This window comes from Notamacropus eugenii, chromosome 4 (genome assembly GCF_028372415.1).
Source record: "Notamacropus eugenii isolate mMacEug1 chromosome 4, mMacEug1.pri_v2, whole genome shotgun sequence".
NCBI lineage: Eukaryota > Metazoa > Chordata > Mammalia > Diprotodontia > Macropodidae > Notamacropus > Notamacropus eugenii.
This window is the reverse complement of record NC_092875.1, coordinates 441,870,426-441,887,808: the sequence shown is the minus strand read 5'-3', so window position 1 is coordinate 441,887,808 and position 17,383 is coordinate 441,870,426.

The window sequence follows — 17,383 nt, the reverse complement described above, 5'->3', positions numbered from 1 at the left end:
CTTGTATTTATATCTAAAATATGTACCTTTGAATTCAAAGGAAATATGGAATGCCTTTTCCAAGGTTCACTTTGTAATAATGTGGTGACAGGAATGATATTCTGCCAGAAGATATAGAGAGGTCTTGAAAGCTAGATTAGCATCTGTTAGCTGAACTTGACATTTTTTTCTCCCTACTAGTGATGTGCCTCTCATGTGTGATGCAGAACCAAATATAAAAAGATTTTTCTCCATGTGAAGCCAGAGGAAAATGAACCATGTAAGAGGAACACTCTAGAAAAATGAACAGAACAGGAAGAAACTAGGTAAACACAAAGCAGCCAATAACAGTACTCCCATTTTTTTTCCTTCTCCCCAATGATACACATAGGGGAATAAGCTGATTACTTAGATAAATCAGGTTCCTGAACTTCCTGCTGTTGAGGGGGAAAAAGGTGACTTTGCCAAGAATCATCCAGCTTGGCAATATATGGCATGCAGAATTACTAGATAATTGTGCAGTATTTCATTTGACATTATTTATGCACAGCCTAAGTATATCAATCTTTCATAGCTCTATAGGTGACAATTTTATTAACTCTTTCATTTCCACATAGAAATAACTGAAGATCATCAGTGTGCTAGCATGACTGTGATTTCTTTCCAACAGTGTGTTGTTGACTTAAGGACAATTTGTCACTTCTGTCCCTTTCCTGACCACTTTAAGTTTTTTATTTCACATTTATATACTTTTGATTCAAACTGCCATGAAGTCAAGCGTAAAACAAATCTGTAAAACATATTAAAAATGATAATAATATGGAATACCATTACCATGTAAATATCATTATTATATTTAGATCTCCATTGCTTGGAAGAAATAGAGAGTTGATCTAATTATATAGATGACATGTGTGGTTCCAGAAGTCCTGGATAACTGTACTAATCCTTTTTTTTGCTTTATTATGTATATGGCAATTCTGTTCAATTCATATCTCAGGAATAAAGCTTATCAGTGGAAGGTAGTCAGAAAAGATAATGGTTATTGGCTAATTATAAGTAGCTAATTGCATTCACCCAATTGGTGTTATCCTTATTAGAATGCAATAGTCTTTATTTAGTTTCAACTAATTTTTTGGAACTTAGAAATGGATATCATTGTTAGATGTCATAGAATAACGTGTGTGTGATAATTAATCTACATTGATAGACTGAAGAGGAGAATTGACGTCAATTCTCCTCTTCAGTCTATCAATGTAGACTAATTATGTTTATGGATCATGTAAAAGTTACATACATACACACACACATACACACACACATATATATTACACACACACACACACACACACACAAACTATATGGAATTTGTTTCTCAAATGAGCAATTAATTATTCTTCAGGTCATTTCCTGTAGTACAAGTAAAATACAATCTTTTGCACAGTTTAAAAAGAATTCTGATAAACTCTAGGCAGTAGTTACACATGCCTAGCTCCCTACAAGAATAATTGTGGACTAGAGGCTCCAAGAGAAGGTTTCTATGTCAGGAGAGAATCATGGTTTTCACCCCCTAGATAAGTATCCATTCAGCACTTGAGGGCCTTGTACCTACAGGAACTAATTTTTGGATAATCTGTAAGCATAATTAGATTATGTTGGTCAATTGAAGAGAATTCAGCAATTATCATTTCAGAACTGGTCTATCTGGATAATTAAGCTTTTAAAGGCTTTGTTTTCACCCCTTAGCTGCTTTTTGTAGTCTGAAATATATGACCAATGATCTGATTACAGTCATTGTTGAACCTCGGAGTACATACAGATCTATCTATGTGTCTATCACATGCAAACATTTCTGACTATTCAGGGTAACCTCAGAAAAGAAAATGTCCTCTTCCATGACTGATCTATATATTAATCAGTTAACAAAATAAAAGGGGGGTCTTTTTTGACATTTCTATTTGTGTGCCTAAAATATACTAAAAAAAAGTCGCTGCTGTAGACGATAATAATTTGTTTACGCAACTAAGTTTTTCCTACACTTTCAACTATAACATAGAGGTGCTCTTCTTTTTTGATATACAATAGTACCAAGATGATTTGTGATCTTCAATCAGTAAGTGGCACAATCTCTTCTGTGATCGGTACATTTCAGTAACAAAATGTCAAGTTCTCTTACTTATTTTATGTTGCAGCACTTTCTCTAAAGCAGATCAGTCAATCTGTCAAGTGTTGAGTGCTTATTATGTACATAGTCCTATCCTGGATGCTATCAAGAAATTAAAAAGAATATGCTTTATAACCAAGTAACTAATCCAGTAATGGAGAGAGAAAACGAAAACAAAAAGCTCAATTTGGAGTCATAGGACATAGGTCTGAATCTTAGCTCTGCCACTTACTGTCTGACTTTGGACAAATCACTTCAAATTTCTTCATTTGCAAAATGAGGAGGCTGAACTATTTGGTTTCTAAAGTTCCTGCTAGCCTTAAATTTATGTTCCTATAAAATGCACAAGATCACCTACAAAAAAAAAATATGGACAAGTGCAAATCTATCTCTTAAAAACTACAAGATCAGTGTATATGTTTATATATGATAATATCTCCCCTAAGATGGCAGTGTTAAAATGATTCAGCTTACTCAGAAGCACAGGAGATAGTGTCTTGCCATAAGAACACTGATTTTTACTTCATAGGATTATGGGATCATAGATTTACAACTAGTCTTCATAGACCATCTAACTCTGGCTCCTCATTTTAACAGATAAGGAAATCGAGTCATTAAAAGCTCGATAGCTGTGGCAAGATAAGAACCTAGATTTTCCTGACTCCAAATCTAGCACTCTGTCCACTGTACCATGCAGGAAAGCTAAATTCTACCCTTGCCTTTGCCACTAATTGTTCAACCTCTTTCCTAACCTCCCTAACCCTGACTTAGCTGCCTCATCTGTAAAGAAAAGGAATAGTATTTTTCCTCTCTGACGCCAGAACTTGCATTTCCTAAGGCTCCTTCCAGCTCTAAGACTTGTGCTTTTTTTTTTTTAAGACAGACATTGTTAGGGATCACTTTAGTTTTAAGTTTTTTTAGTTTTAGCTTTAGTTTTAAGAGATGAAGCAAGCATAGTTGACCTCAAGGGAGTGCTCCAGATCTGGTGAGTTAGTGTGATCATTGCAAAATAATGCCATGAGAAAATGTGTAGACTGAAGCAATGGATTTTTGAACAGAATGTGCACAGTCGTTTATAATTTTCAAGATTAAGTTGCATTTCGTTGATTGACAGAACCAGTTTTCCACTACTGGCAGAGTGATTTGGTATCTGAATAACTCTTTTGAAAAACCACCATCTGTTCGTGTTCAATGTGAAGTCACTATGAAGGAAAATGTGCTCATGATATGTAAGTGAAAACTGGTTCCTGCAATCAACATTTTCCAGGTGTCCATCTTGGCATCTCTAGACAAATGAAGTCAAATCCATTATATCTTCAAAACTTTACCAAAGATACTAGATATTTATGGGTTCTTGGGTATCAGCTTCCCCCTACCAAAAAAGGATAGGTCCAAAGGCAGCATCACTAACTTCACTCTTACTTTGTCATGGGACTTATTTCTTTATCTTCTCTCTTTATACATGAGTCTAAAGAAATGATGCAAAGGTTATAACAGTAAGAAAGGAGTATTATGTTACTCAAAAGACTGTATTTGTAGAAGAAAATATAGTATTTATAAGGAATTTTAGTAGTAGTAGCAGTAACAGTAACAGTAGCAGTAGTAGCAGCAGTAGTGGTAGTAGTAGTAGAAGTAGTAATAGCTATCACGCATGTAGTGCTTTAGGGTTTGTGAAACATTTCACAAATATCATCTCATTCACTCAAAGCCTAGGAGGGAGAGTGTATTATTATTATTTCCATTTTGCAAATGAGGAAACTGAGGCAGAGAGAAAACAAGTGACATGCCCAGGGTCACACAGCTAGGAATCAGGGTTCTGATAGACTGCATTTGACCTCAAGTCTTTCTGATTTCAGGTCCACCATGGTCTCCCACACATCACCTAGCTGCCCAGTAAGAGTCATTTATCTTTTATACTAGGCCAGGTGTTTATCTTATATGTGTAGAGGTTTTTTTCCCCTTTTTTCATAGCTTTTAATGACATATCTCACAGAGTGTGCTGGAGGCAGCTCTAATCATTTTGCTAGAGTTGATTGTTAAATTTATAGTATGAGCATTTACACCTTGGAAATAGGCAAATGCTGCAACCAGGACTTGATTTATTGTTTAGCTGGTTGTCAAGACTGATGGCAAAAACTTAAGAATACAGATTAAACTTAGAAGTGTGTCATCTTCCTTTTTATTTTTCAGAGAATCAGTTGTTAAACATTTACCAGCACATATGTGATTCACATTGGGATTCCACCAGCTGACTTTTCTGCAATATTTGTAAATCTCAAATAAAAATATAGTAACTTAAATGTCATATTAGCAAAGAAACTAGACAGTTTTACTATCTAAGCTCTGAATGAAACAAAGAGATAAATTCTGCCCCTTTGTTAAGATTCATGTGAATCATGTTTTAAGACACGTTTCCTGGCTTCTTTGTTTTTTGTTGTTGGTTTGTAATGAAGTTGGAATATATCAAAGCAGTTAAGTAACTCATCTAGTAGTACAGTGCCTATCACACTGTGGTGATTAATAAATTCTTATTGACATTAGTTTAATTTTGTGTAGACAAGTCTAGTTGATATGATAAAGTGTCATTAACTGAACTTAGGGTTCATCCTAGAACTTGTCTTTGACACATGAATTAGTGGCACTCAGCAAGTCACCTTACCTTTCAGTGATCCCATGCAATTCTCTAAGACAATTAGAATAGAGATCATCAGCTGGTGAAGAGAGTTTCCCCACCACATTATTGAAATCAGACGTCTCGATACCAACCTCCCCCCACCAAGCGCTATGAACATGAAATACTTCTAACACTTAATCTACATTAAATCTAGTCAATGTAATTGCAACCTAAATCATTTAAAAGCTTTAAGAAAATATATGTTATCTCTCCTAGCTAAGCAGCTGCTTTTTCCATCGAATTACATAAACTATAGATTAGAAAGAGAAATTTAAATATCTAACAGTCACCAGACCTTTTTGACCAATATAAGGTTATCTGGCTAAAATGGACATTAACAGGGTTGCTGTTAACCATAACAAAAACCCTGGATCTAGTAATGATATCATCAGTTATAATGGAACATTTTTTTGGTGATGGACTCCACCAAGGAGATTTGGCTTCCCAAAGACTCTTCTTATAGCACAATTTTTACGATAATATGGACTCATAGCAGCTTTCTCATAAAAAGTTAACGTTACCTATGTGACTGAGATAATTATCCATATTTAAAAGTAGGAATGTTCCTGAATTAGATCAGTATTTCCAGTCTTGCTTCAAAGGAATTATAGAGATATGTTCTAATGATCTATTGTGTCAAAACCAAATAGGCACAACAACAACAAAAAACTTAAACACCTAAATCTATTGTTATGATTCATTTTTCATAGCATATAAGTCTATACTGCCCTGATGCTTCATCTAAGTCAGGGAGCTCCAAGGCTATGCTAGCTCTGTTAAGCTCTACCAACCTGAAATGACATCAAGTAACAGTCTGGTCACCATGTGTATGTGTCTGAGGACCAGCACAGCTAAATGTGGAGAGAGTCATAAGAGGGCTGGCCACCAGGTGATGGTTTTTAGCCACAGTGACTCATGAAGCAAGTATGTGAAGAGACAGCTTTTTACATTAGTGGAGGGCGTACCTACCTCCTGGAAATATTAAAATAGAAGTATGTATAACCTGGCTTTGGTGTATGCCCAGATGACCTAAAATGGAGGTATCCATGTAAGAGATGCAAGAAATCTGCCTCTGGAAGGGACATTCTACCCTACCATATGGGTAGAAGTGCTCTCTGTCTCTGTCTCTGTCTCTCTCTCTGTCATTTTATCTCTCTCTCTCTCTCTCTCTGGTTTTTTCTCTCCCTCCTTCTGTCCCTCCCTCTGGAAGTGAAAGTCTGCTTCACCCCCAGCATGGCCACCATGCTGGGGGTGAAGCTGAATGTGGGGAAAGGACTATCCTTCCTATTGGCTTTGTGGTACTAGGAAACAGGCTTGGATCTGTTTCACTTGTCCTTTTCAGTTCGACATGCAGGTGTTGGAGCCCTGGACCTGAGAGTTGGAGCCATGGAAACCTTGGAGCCAAAATTCTGGGCTGGCTGTTATTGCCAGCTTAACACAGAAAATATGAGACACTAGGGTAACAGGATCTGAGCCCAAGGGAAATTTTGCACTTGGAACTTGGTGACACTGTGCTATATGAGAACTGAGTTAAACTGTGAACCTAGTATCTATCCCCTCTCTAGGGCCTGGGGGTGGGGGGAAGGGGGAGGATTATACTTTCAGATGTTGGGAAGGCCACCCCTTCCAAAAACTTATGTATGTTCTTGCTACACCTTTGAAGTAAATATTTCTTCTAAAAGTTTATCTGACTGTTAGTTGGTTAAATGAATCTTGAGTGCTGATGATCCCTAAAAACTGAGGAACACAATCAGTAGGAGTCTGAGTCAAAGGCAGAGAGTAAGTAGATAGCCCTTCCTTCACCACCCCTTTCACTTCTTTGGAGTACTGGAGAACCCTGGGGGGAGGGGCTAAATGCAGCACCCCTGGCTCTCCAGCAGCGCGGAGCTGGGGGAGTAATCACTTTTACAAGCTTATCTACCAAATCACTTTAAAAAGAATGATTGGTTGCCTGTTCCATCCAAGGTTGTTTGTGAAAAAGAAGAAAAAAAAGTTTGATTCAATTCAGCCTCAACTAAAGCATCTGCTATGGTCCCCTACCAAAATAAAAGCTTCACATTCCAGTTGCTGTATTGCAGCTACTTTTCCAAAAAAAAGAAAAAGAAAAAGAATGGGTTCTACTTCCATAACCTCTCTTGCATCCATCCCGATCTCTCTGTTCACATGACTACCAGCCTAGTTCAGTTACTCATCATGTCTCATCTAGATTATTGCAACAGCCTCCTAATTAGTCTCTTTGCTTCCTGTCTTTCTTCAGTCCGTATTCTACTTAGCTGCCAAACTGATGTTCCCAAAACACAAGTTTGACCTTGTCATACACCAACTCAAAAAACCCTTAGCTGCTCCCTGTTGCCTGGAAGAGAATTACAAACCCCTCATCCTGTCATTTAAGGCCCTCCACAATCTAGCTGTCTCCTCCCTTTTCTCACTAAGTTGTCATTACTCCCCTTCACACATTCTCCATTCCTTCCAAGCTAATCTAGCATGCAATTTCATGGCAAAGACCCACGAGTGTATAGTTTCCTGCTCAATCTTGCTTCTTTGTTTCCTTCATGGCTCTGCTTGTGTGTTTGTTTAATTGATTTGAATTGGATTGAACCAGCTAGTAACCTTTCAGGGAGAGAGACAGACAGAACAAAGCCAATCCTTTCTGATCTGTCTATTTGTAGTTATGGCAAATAGTTTTTTCAATAGTTTCCTTTCATACTGAGACCAAATGTACAATTGAATCACAAATGAGATATTTAAAAATTGACAACAGTGTAGCTACTTGGTTTAGAAAAAAAGACCAGTTCATTTATCTGTGACAGATAATCTTATTTTAGCAACAGACACTCTCGGTTCCTTTAATATCGGGTTTCCCATTTCCTGCATCTTAAATCTCATGACACTTGTAGAGGTTTTTGTCTCTGTTTTTATGTAGCAAGTAACATCAAGCACAGACAGGAAGCATTACCTTTCATTTTTTTCACTTTATTTTCTTGTCCTTTTTTGGGGGGCACATGGCTAATATAGAAATATGTTTCACACAACTTCATAGGTATAATTGATATAATATTGCTTGTCTTCTCAATGGGTAGGAGAGAAACTGAAAAGAGAGAGAATATGGTACAAGTTTTTTAAAATGAATGCTAAAAACAAACCGATTGGCACAGAGTCCAAGAAAGACTGAGCAGGTTTAGAGGTCATAGGGAAGAAGCGAGTGGGCAGGGAGAGAATGAAGATGAGAAAGAAAAAGGAGATGACTGATGAGTCAAGCTTCCAAAAGAGACAAGAGGATAGGAGGAAGGGCATATGTGTTATATGTGTCTGTCCTTCGTTGCCAAAGAAGACCATGCCATCAGAGAAATGATGACATGACTTGCACTTGACTTTGTCTTGAGTGAGGGAGGGCTGTGCCTCATCAGCCTCACTTGTCCTCCAGAGCCATCTAGATCCAGTGACCAGATATTCATCAGGATGACTGGAGATGACCCAGGATGAGGCAATTGGGGTTAAGTGACTTGCCCAAGGTCACACAGCTAGTGAGTATCAAGTGCCTGAGGTGAGAATTGAACTCAGGTCCTCCTGACTCCTGCACTGGTGCTCTATCCATTGCACCACCCAGCTTCCCCAGGCACATGTGTTAGATAAGGAGAAAGAGAAGGGACACCTCAGCCTCAGAGAATAGGACAAGGGAGGAGAAGGTAGGTGAAGACATGAAGGGATTTTTGAGGTGGGAGGAAGGGATGTCTCTTGCTGGCTTCATTTCTCCCAGGTGCTCTTTGTAGTCTTTGCAGTTGGGTTATTCTTTTCTGACTCATTGTACAGTTAATCTCTTCTTATGTGTTTACATCTTGGGTTTCTCTCAATCCATACTGTTTCTTCATTGTGATTGGCACTTTCTTATATTTAGTCATTTCTAGTGTCAGTTTCTGGATTGGAGCTTTGTGCTTAGGTGAAGTTCTGCCCTCTTTCTTACTCCTGGATGGTCCTAGGTCCTGGTTCAGGTCCTGTTTGGTCCTAGGTGAAATGGCTAAGACTAGGCCCTGCCCTCTACAGAAATTCCTGGGTTTGGTCTCAGGTTCCTGGTGTCTTGATTTAGGTTTTGACCAAGCTGAAGTTAGCTTCAGGTCCCTTACTGGGACCTTGATGATTGTGGATTATTCTGGTTGCAGGCCTCTTGTAAGATCAAAGATGCTTTATTCCCGTGAGCTGCTCTTGCCCTTTATCCTTCTATGGTTTGGGAGTGTGGTGCCTGGGTGGGAGGGCTGCTTGAGCATTGGTCTGGTCTATTAGCAAAGTGCCTTATACAAATTATCCCATTTGATCCTTGAAATAACCCTGTGAGGTAGGTTTTATTATGCTCTTTTATGGATGATGAAACTGAGGCCTAAACAGGCTAAGTGACTTTCCTCATATCACACAGCTAGTGAGTATGTGAATTAGCATTCAAAGAGAGGTCTTTTTGATTTCTAAGTACAGCGTTCTATACCCACTGTACACATGGCTCAGAGGTCATCTAATTCAACTTCTACTTGAGCAGCAAGACCCTAATGACCATCCAACCTCCCTCTGTCAGGTTTCCACTTATTTTTTTTTAAAGTAGAAATACTCAGAATTCACCAGCCATCACCAGAAATAAATGCCCAAATGAAAACTCCCAGGAACACTATACCCAAAATGCAAGATTCCTATTTCAAAATAAAAATACTGCAAGCTTCCAGAAAGAATTCAAGTACTGAGGAGCCACAGTAAAAGTCACACCTGATTTGACAGCCAATACTACAAAGAATCTAAGAATTTGGACTACAGTATTCCAGAAGGCAAACACAAGTGTGTGTGGAATAATTACCCAGTAAAACTATCATCCTACAGAGTGAGGACATGGATCTTTAATGAAATAGAGGATTTTCAAACATTCTGATGAAAAGACCAAAGCTATGGAGAAACTCTGAAGTTAAAACATGGGAGTAAAGAGAAACATAAAAAACTAAATGTGAATGAGCAATGATAAAGGACCAAAGGAGATAATGCTTACATTCAAATGTAGGAGCTGATCATTATCTTCTGAATTTTATCATCATCAGGGGTGATAAAGGGAGTCCAATCAAACAAAGATGGGGAGCGTTTCTATCATGTCTTGTGTTGATGATTGTAGCAGTAAGCACATCAACACACACATGGGGAGGGGGGCGCTGCTATCACAGGTTCTTAGATCTGTAGTCATAAAAGGAAGCAACTTTCAAGGGGTTCATAATCACTTTAATCAAGCACATGTATCATTCTTTTCACCAAGTACCTATTTCATTCACTTAGTTCAGGGAGTCAGCACCCTGAATTTCAAAGAAAATACGGAGAAATCAAATAATAAATAGACATGGCTTCCTCTGCCTGAATTCAACACACAATCGGACCCCAAGAGCCTGAACGTATTTACCAGAGAGGGAAGCATGACATCTCGGTTACAGGCTTCACAGAGTCATAAGCTGACCAACAAACAAATTTACAAAAACTAAGCCCCAAAATAAAACCTTACCCCCAGAATATTTATACCTGTTTTTAGAGACAGAGGGCATCCCAATCCTTTGACCCAGTGCCTCAGCAGAAAAAATAAAAGGTAATTGGGACTGAATGGGAATAGATTCAGTGAAGACTTCTCACAAATGTGGAATCTTTCCCTAGGGAAAAAGGGACCTTAGACCCAGGTTTCAATTCCTCCAGAAGCAGGTGACTTTCATGTAAGACTATATGATGCATTAGGATCAATGATTGGATAGAACTCACTAACTTCTCAATGCCCAATTTGCATAAGCAACCTCAGTCCTCACACAGGTCCGCCTAATTTGCATAAGTTTTCAATCCCTAATTTGCATAAGTTTTTCAATCCCTAGTTTGCATATAATGATGTGTACTTACAGGCTTTGTAACAGTTGGGAAGCAGGAAATTTGAACTGAACTGCAAAAAGGATTGGTTAGATTTCTGCCTACAATGTAAGATCATGCTTCTCAGCCAATGAGATAATGGTCAGTGGTGGGAGGGGGTTCTTGACGTTAGGATCTACATAACCATTGTTCTGCCTTTGTAAGACGGCTTCCCTGCTCCAGACCACCTGGTGAAGGGACTGCCCCTATTCTCAGAAGAATCTAATAAAGGAGCCTTCTGTTAACACTTTGAGACGCCTCTGAGTAGTCATTTGAACAGGATGGGTCTTGCCATCCCACACAGGACCCTCCTACAAAACAACTCCCCTAATTAAGCTTCCCACAACAGGCAGGCCCCTCAATGTGTGAGAAAGATCTTTAATCACATTAAATAATTAATGATACAAATATATACATTGTTTCTAGTTAAAGAAACTCTTCTTTCTCTATTCCTATAAAGAGGGCAGCTAGGTGGTGCAGTGGATAGAGCACCACTGCAGGAGTCTGGAGGACCTGAGTTCAAATCTCCCCTCAAGACACTTGACACTCACTAGCTGTGTGACCTTGGGCAAGTCACTTAACCCCAACTGTGCCTCATCCTGGGTCATCTCCAGTCATCCTGATGAATATCTGGTCACTGGATTCAGACGGCTCTGGAGGAGAAGTGAGGCTGGTGACCGGCACAGCCCTCCCTCACTCAAAACAAAGTCAAGTGCAAGTCATGTCATTATTTCTCTGATGGCATGGTCTTCTTTGGCAACAAAGAACGAGCACACATTCCTATAAAGACTCTTGACTGATAAAGGCAAGATTCAATCAGAGGCACTTGATTATACTAAAACAAAAACAGCAAATGGGAAGAGAGGGGTGGGACAGACTTGGCAGGAAGGGGAAGGAAAAGAAAGGGTAGGGAAAATTATCTCACATAATCAAGCTCTGCAAGTAGGTATCTTTATAGAGAGAGGCACGAGGGGATGGGAACAGTGGGTGACACTTGAATCTTTCTCATCTGAATTAGTCAAAAGGAAGAATACACAACACATTTAGAGAGAAACAGAAGGGGAGGGGGAGAATTAGAGGGAGGGCAAATTAAGGGAAGGATTTATCCTAAACAAAACAAACTTTAAAGTTTCTGTAAAGTGTTAAGTTGTGTCTGATACTTTGTGACCTTTTATCAGATTTTCTTGAGAAAGATATTGTTCTGATTTGGGATTTTTTCAGAGATGAGAGAACTGTGGCAAACAGGGTTAAGTGATTTGCCCAGTATCACACAGCCAGTAATAGTCTGAGGCTACATTTGAACTGAGATACATGAGCCTTTATGATTCAAGACGCTGAACTCTGTTCACTGTGCAACCTAGCTAGCCCCAAAAAACTCTAAGCATGTACAAAAATGTATATAGCTCTTTTTCCTGGTGGCAAAAAGTTGCAATTTGTGGGACTGTTCATAAATGGAACAAATTTTATAACATAAATATGAAGGTATTCTATTGTGCTGAACTCTTTTATCAGTGTAATAACTCACCACAGTTACAGAGAACTAATAATGAAAGATATTCCCCACCTCCTGATAGTGAGGGAAAGGATTCATAATGCAGATTGAGATTTAAAAAAAAAAATGGTCAATGTATAAAGTTGTTTTGATTGACTACATTTGTAATGAGTTTTATTTTATTTTTCTCGTGTTCTCAGTGTAGAAGGGTTGGGGTGGGGAGAGAATGTAAAAGCAGATTTTGGCAGATTATAACAAATGAAATGTCCATGTATTTTAAAGTTCATAGTCCCAACTTTAAGAACCTCTTCTTCTGGAATTTCTTTCTTATGTGACTTAATTGCTCTGGTCCCAGGAAGTTCTCCCTCACCTTTAACTCTTTCCTCACTTCCATTTTTCTTCTCTTTTTTTTTTCTCCAAAATTAATTTACTATCTTGAAATAAGAGCTGGTTAACATAATAGTGATATTTAGCCTCTCCTTTCTAGTGAGATCATCCTTCTAGAGGCAATGATTACCCTTCCTAAACCACGTCTGCCTATGCTTTTTGTAGGATAGTTTTCACCAGAAACAACTTTGTATTACAAAAAGGGGATTTGAAACTGGATAACTTCAGTTCAAATTCAGCTCTGCTTATTATTGCTTCTATCCATTGAATCTTAGGAAAGTCAACTAATACCCTCTGGGCCCAAGTTTCCCCATCTCTAAAATGAGTTGCATGGAATAGTTGTCCTCCACTTAGCTCACTTCAAGCACTAAGTGTATGATGTTAAAGCCTTTCCCTGATCAAAGCGTGCTGTCCCTAATGGCCCTCTGACCAAAGACCAGCTGGGGAGCAGGGAAGGAGGGATTATGCCACCAAGAGAAACTAAATATTGGGGGAGCCCAACTCTAAAAGATAAGTTTATCAATTCTGTTCTCATCAGCAGTTCACAATAACGGCAGTAGGGCACTGGATTTGGTGGGTGACATCAAATCATGAAAGTGACAGTGCTTGTCCTCATAAAGTTTACATATCTCCTGTGGGACAGGAAACAAAACTTTATGCTTTTAAAGAGAAATGAATCTTGAAGATGATGGAATTAGGGCAGGGACTCACCTTAACTCCTTCAGATACTTCAATAAAGAGTATATGAACAAATTTTAGAGTGGCAGAATCCACTAGGAGGCAATGTGTGGCAGATTTCTAGCCCAGAACAGCCTGGAAGGTTGATGGGAAGAATCTGTCACTTGGGCTGGGGGAGTGCAGACTCCAGCATGGTGGTGCAGAGCAGAAACTGCCAGGCTTGACTGAAGCAAAAGCAGTAGTGCAGATTCTCCAACATATCAGCACAGGCCAGGAGTCCAGCAGAATTGAGTTAGAGAGAATCATAGGACCCGCTCTAATAGCAGCAGCTTCTCCTGAGACTATCGGCCCACAGATTAAAAGTTTGAATTTCTGGAAGCCAAGATGGTGGAATAAATTGTAAGTGCTCTCACCCTCCCCTTTTTGACTTTGAAAAACACAGAGAAAATACAATAAAATAAAATAAATGTTCTAGGCACTGCTTGGTAACATGCAAGCACGAAAGAAGCATAAATCTTGGTATCATTAGTCATCTATTTTAGAACACAAACTTCATATATAGCTGGAAAGGCAGTTTGGAGCTAGATAGTGGAGATATTTAAACAGCACACGAAAAGACTTGTTTTGTATCCTCTAGGCAGTAGTCCCCACTGAGAACGATCTCTAGGCAGTGTGAAATTCTTGAAATTTTTGTGCAGAGCAGTGAAATGATTGCAATTATATATTTTAAAAAGTTATTTTAGCATCTAGAGGTGGCACAGTGGATAGAATGCTGAGCCTCGAGTCAGGGATATCTGAGTTCAAATCTGCCTTCAGACACTTGGTAGCTGTGTGTAGTTCAGCGAGTCACATTAGTTTTTTGGGGCCTCAGTTTCCTCATCAGTAAAATGTGGGTAATAAGGGCTCCTACTTCCTACCATCCTTGTAAGGTTCAAATATGGTAGGATTTAAGTGTTTGACTGATTGCCTGGCACATAAGCACTAAGTAAATGCTAGGTGCTGCTGTTATCATTATTAATTGATGGATACTAGGGCTATTACCCTGAGAAGAAAAGAAGACCCAAACTAGGATAAAGGCAATGTGAGCGTGGAGGAGGGAACAGCTCCAAGAGATTTTGCTGAGGTAGACTCACTAGGTCTTGATAACTGATTAGGAATCACAAGAGAGAAGAATGAAAGATGACTTGAAAGTTTACAGCCTGGGTCATGGCAGTGTCATTAACAGAAGTTAGAGCAGATGGAGGGGCAAGTTTTGGAGGAATTCAATTTAGTCAGATGGAGTTTCAATGTTGACAAGAAAATTAAAGTGGAAAAGATTAAGGAAGCAAGATCATTGTTTTTTGGTAAGTGTGTTTTTACTATCCAGTCCTATTCCTCTCTTTGTTACGTATGCATTAGACATCTGGATATATGATCCATAGCTTAAAAAGAGAGGTCTGGACTGAATACAGATTTTAGCAATGTCTGCATGGAGGTGATAATATGGTAGTGGATGGAATCAATAAAAGAGAAAAAGGTTATGGACAGTACCCTTTGGATTCCTCTTCCCATCATTTACGGACATGAAAAGATGAATTACTGAACACCCTAAGAGCCGAAATGCTAGATTGTAGAACCAAGATAGAAATGATTCCATGCAAATGGAGATAGTATCAAGGACGAAAGGTACTCAATGTCAAATGTTGAATAAAGGTCAAAGAAGGTGGAGACTAATATAGTTGGGACCTTGGAAATGACAATATGGAAGTGAGCAAAGTTCTTTGCATTTTCATTGAGGGTCATAGCCAAGTTTTAGCAGGTGGAGGAGTGAGTGGATGGTGAAGTGGTAACTGTAGATTACTCTTCCTAGGACTTTATGGGTGAAAGGGAAAAGAGATGTAGGAACTTATCTTGAGCATAGGGGTAGTAGCAAGATTAAGGGAAGGATTTCGGTTTTGTTTTTCATGATGGGGACACTAGCATATTTATGAGGGGAAGAAAGGAAGTCAATATGAAGAATTTGAAGATAAAGGGGACAAATGATAGAGCCATGGTCCTAAAAAAGAGAGGAGGAATGGGAACAAGGCATAAAAGAAGTGTTTAGTTCTGGAAAGGGAGTGGGCATTTTATTTTCTGAAACGAGAGAATGAAAAGTTTTCAGGGTAGATAAGGGAGCTTCATGCTCTCTACACATAGATACTCCTTAACAGTGAAGAACACTGAAGGTATAAAGAAATTTTGGTATATAGAGAATGAATTATGACAGAACTCGTGGTGATATTTATGATGGATGGCCTCAGTTCTTATAAAAACATACCACCTGCTTAGAGTAAGGGACTGTCACTGGGGCTTGAGGAGATCAAATATGTATAAGTCATTGTAGAAAGTACTATAGAGAAGAAAAGAATTAGTTTGAATACAGCCCTGATCCATCTCATTTATTATTTGTTCTTCCTTAAAGAACTAAAATTTTAGGTATTTGTGTTTCCTTCATCTATCTAAAATCCTAACTCACCCCTTCCGACTGTGTTTACTTTTACTGTTCAGACAGGAAACAGTTCAAAGCAAAGGTACTGTATGAAATATGGTAACTATAGAATATTCTTCTCTGCCATAGGGAACATTTCCAACCAGGATGTGTGCGGGGAGGGGTAAGGTATATGTGTGGCCAGGGCACTTATATGGAGCAGCAACTCATTCAGTATTGTTTTTCAATTTTCTAGTCCAAGCTCCGCAATCATCATGTAAGGGGGTAAAGTCTATGGAAATATGACTGGTCAACTAACTGCCTCTGTCAGGGCTACATCCCATATCTTTCTAGCAGTCACAGTTACTGAAGAAATAGAAAATGTCTGGATGTTCATCACCAGAAATAAACATGGTTTTTTTCCATGGAACTATACAGAAGAACATGTATTACCATCTGACTGAATGCTACATCTTAAAAAACACTGGGCCCTGTGTTTGCATGTGTCGCATTCCCCATCAAGATAGATACTTCTTTGAGACCAAAGGCTGTCTCTTCTTTGTAATCCCAGCATTAGCACAAGGCTTTTGCACACAGAATTTAATCAGTTATTACTCATTAATTTACTCAGTCTGCTTAGTCTACTCAACACCTAGTTTTTTAATAAATTTATTTTTAGTTTGAACATTCACTTTTATATGATTTTAGTTCTAAATTTTCCCTCCCTCCTCCCCAAGAGGGCATGCAATCTGATACGGGCCATCAATGTACAAATGTATAAATATATTAAATAGACTTCCACATAAGTCACATCATGAAAAGAGAATCAGAATAAAAGAGAAAGAAAATGAGAAAGAAAAAACAAAAAGAAAAAAGGATGCTTTGATGTGCCTTCAGACTCCCTAGTTCTTCCTCTGGATGTGGATAGCATTTTCCATCATGAGTTTCCAGACTGAGAAGAGCCAAATCTAACAGTCAGTCGTGTTGCAATGTTGCTGCTCCTGTGTACAGCCTTCTCCTGGTTCTGCTCACTCCACTCGGCATCAGTTCTTGCAAGTCTTTCCAGGTTTTTCTGAAATATCCCACCTCACCATGTCTTATGGAGCAAGACAATTCCACTACATTCATATATCATAGCTTTGTCTGGTCATTCCCCAACTGACAGGCATCGCCTCAATTTCCACTTCTTGGCCATCACGAAAAAGTGGCTATAAATACTTTTGTACATGAGGGCTCTTTCCCTTTTTTATGATCTCTCTGGGACACGGACCAGTGAGTGGTATTGCTGTATACACTTGTATAGCCCTTTGAGCCTAGCTCCAAATTGCTCTCCAGCTCACAAATCCACCGACAATGCAACAGCGCTCCAACGTTCGCACCTCTTACCATTTCCCAGCTACGTTAGCCCACCCGAAGGGGGGGATGTGGGGCCTCACGTGTTTTGATTTGAGTGTCTCCAATCCATGGCAAAGTAGATCATTTTTTTCATATTATTACAGAGAGCTTTAATTTATCTGAAAACTGACTGTTCACGTCCTTTGACCACGCATCCACTGGGGAAAACATCTGGTCTTTCGTGGGCCGTGCTCCGCAGGTTCACCCCCCTGGGGATGGAGGGGCTGTTGGGCGACACTCCACGGGGCATGAGGCGGGTCAGAG